This window comes from Arvicola amphibius, chromosome 4 (assembly GCF_903992535.2).
Source record: "Arvicola amphibius chromosome 4, mArvAmp1.2, whole genome shotgun sequence".
Taxonomy (NCBI): domain Eukaryota; kingdom Metazoa; phylum Chordata; class Mammalia; order Rodentia; family Cricetidae; genus Arvicola; species Arvicola amphibius.
The window spans coordinates 76,348,066-76,351,254 of record NC_052050.1 but is presented as its reverse complement, the minus strand read 5'-3'; positions in this window follow the sequence as shown (position 1 = coordinate 76,351,254).

The following is a 3,189-nucleotide window of genomic DNA, read 5'->3' as shown; positions in this document are numbered from 1 at the left end:
CTTTATTTGTCTCTATAATAAGTATTATTTTTTTAGCCACTGAGAGGCAGTCTCTATTTTTTCTCCTCGCCACACACACCTCTTACTCCCACCTCTGACTCAGGTTAGCAAATAGCTTGAGGGACGAAGGAGACAAACGAGAGTGCAGCACCAGCTCTGGGCTTTTGCAAAGCCCAGCTGCTGCATAATCAAAAATATCCTGCTCACAAGGGGAAATCATAAAAGTAAGGACTATTTTAAATAATAGCAGTGAATTATGACTTCCTCTATATTTATTAGGACAACGCTGTAAATGGGAAATTGTTGCAGTGTCCTCGGGGAGAAGAAGAATTTATTTTCATGGGAATCCCATTGTGGTCTACCATTAGAGATCTCTTTTGCTGGGAAGGAGCCATGCTAATTGGCTAACCCATTGACAGTCTTCCTGAGACCCCTTGCAATGCTGTTATACTGATGCCTGGAGTCATCTAAGACTTTGGGGAGGCAGTGGAGCAGGGGTCCGACTGGACAGGGAGCACTGTTGTCTGGGCTCAAGAACCAAATGCTATTTCTTTTGTATGGTTGTAAGAGGATCATTTCCCGTCTTTCATCATCAGGGAAAAGAAGCGAAGGATGGGGTGCTGTGACTTGGGAAAATGTAAGGGCCATTCTTCAGACACAGGATTACATGGTTGCAGCGAAAGCCCATTTTACAGCTTCTGCAAATGAAGGCTTTTGTTTGCCGACATGCTCTGCATGCTGTTTAAGCAGGGGGCTCCTTTTATCTGGGTGCTGACTGCACAACATATAGCTTTTCTTTTCTAATATAACACTCAGGCCAGCTGAGCTCCCGGCCAACAGTGTCAAATTCTTGCTTTGTTTTGTCACCCAGATCTTTTTCCTTATTCTGTCCTTTGCCCATGGGATCTGCCCAGGCCTGTTCGTGAGGATTCAGACTTTAGATGGAATTCATATTAGGTCTTCTTTGAAGATGTTCGGCTCCAAGAGGCTAAGTAAATTCCCCAAGGTCAGAAATGAGGCAGCTAATAGAGGATTTGAGCTTAGGAGTTTCCTTCTGCAATACTGTTGCTTTTATTTTTACTATTCTCACACAGCTTAGATGCAGTTTCCAAAGTGCTTCGCAAATAGCCCATTTCACAAGGGAGGGGGCGTCTCAAGGTTGAGTCCACCTGAATCACTGTGGAAACCCATGGCTTTCTGGAACAATGCTCTCTGCTGTATGCAAAAAAAAAAATCTTCATTTAACCGGGTCATGGGGACATCGTACCAATCCCACAGACACAGAAAATAGACCAGTGTGGACTCAGGCATTGTAGAAAGACCAATGTTGAATTGGATGTGATCCTGGCACTGGAAAAGCAAAGACAAGAGAGTCAGGAGTGCAATTGTTATAGAGAATGGAAAGAAGACAGATTTATCACATGACAAGGATCGTATTGGGCAAGAATTCGTCATCAGTGCTGTTCTGCTCTGTTGATCCAGGCAGAATGAGGGACTTGACATCAGGATGGGGAAGAGGAGAACCTACGAGGGTGCCTTCGGTGGCACCCAAGATCTCAGCGTGCTCCTGAGGTCATTCCATTGGTCTAATGTCAAGCTAGCTTGACTGCTTGTGGCTAGGCTGCTCCAGAGTTGTAGGAATGGTTGATAATGTACCACCCACTGGTTCTGGGAACTGGGATTCCCAAGCTCTAATAACTGGATGAATAAGCTATGTCCTTCCTTCCTGCCTGCCCTTCCTTTCTCCCTCCCTTTCTTCCTCCCTCTCTCCTTTCCTTCCTTTCTCCTTCCCTCCCTCCCTTCTTTCCTTCTTCCTTCTCTCCTCCTTCTCCCTCCCTCTCCTCTCCCTCCTTCCTTCCTTTGTTCATTTCTACCTTCAATTCTTCCTTTTTCCTCTCCATTTCCCTCCCTGTCTCTTCCTTTCTAATTAGCATGTGCCTCTATTTCTCAGTTTGTGAAAACATCCTTAATTTGTGAATGTAGCAAATACATTTCAACTCTGTTTAGATGAAGAAAGAAGGTAAGCTTATAGTTCAACTACATGTAGATAACACACTATATGTGAAAACCTAATAACCATACCACAGGTATTAAAAATGGAAAATGTCATACAGTTCATTATAACTTAGTTTATTATACACTGTAGGACTTCTGCATCCACCAGTTGTTCCTGTACAATTTCATAAGCAGCTGAGAATGGAATCCCAGTGGCTCTCTTAGCGTGGTGAAATACTTATGAATGGACCATTGTGATCCTTTGTTTTTTCTCAACAAACTATCCTGGGCCATGGCGTAGAAGTTCTTGGTATTAGTGGGTATCTCCATCTGTGGTGATTACATATTTAAAAAGCAAGGCTGGAGATGTAGTTGAGTGGGAGTTTTCTTATTAGCATGGTCATGGGTTCTTAACACCCTGTTTAAAATAAAACCGAACCACATAGCACTCAGGCATTTGCCCCGCGTTTCTCCTCTCCATCCACTGGGAGCAGATGTAATTCTTCAGTTCTGCAAAGACTTCAGTAGGTTCTTGTTAGTCCTGTGGTCAACACAGCTGCTGGTCTGAGGTTTCCATTCCAACGATCCAGTCCCTTCTTGCTGTTAAGCACATGCTGAACGAATATGACAGGTCCTAGCCGCAGGATTATATCTGCACTCTGGCTGAATCCTCTTCATAGTCCCATGACACTCCACAGGTAGGAGACCGATTTTTGGAGCGGTTTAGACTCTTGTCAAAGGCTCATAGGTTGTGATAGAATTGACAGCAGGTGAGCCCCCTCGTTATGTGCATTCTGAATAACTGTGCAGTTCTCCACACTGGTCCCTGGCTTTAACAATCCAAGCCTGTGGGCAAACATGCTCATTGTGGTGGTTTGAATGAAAATCGCCATCCCCCGCCCCTCAGCCTCATAGGCTTGAATGCTTGGTTCTTTGTTGGTGGAACTCTTTGAAAGGATTAGGAGGTGTGGCCTTGTTGAAGGAAGGGTGTCACTGGGGGTTGAAGGAAGGGTGTCACTGGGGGGTGGGCTTTGAGATTTCAAAGTCCCATGCCATTCACAGCCTCTCTCTCTGCCTCTTGCTTGTGGGTCAGGACATAAGCCCTTAGCCACTGCTCTAGGGTTATACCTGACTGCCTGCTGCCATACTCCCTGCAATAATGATCATGGACTCACCCTATGAAAGTGTAAGAAG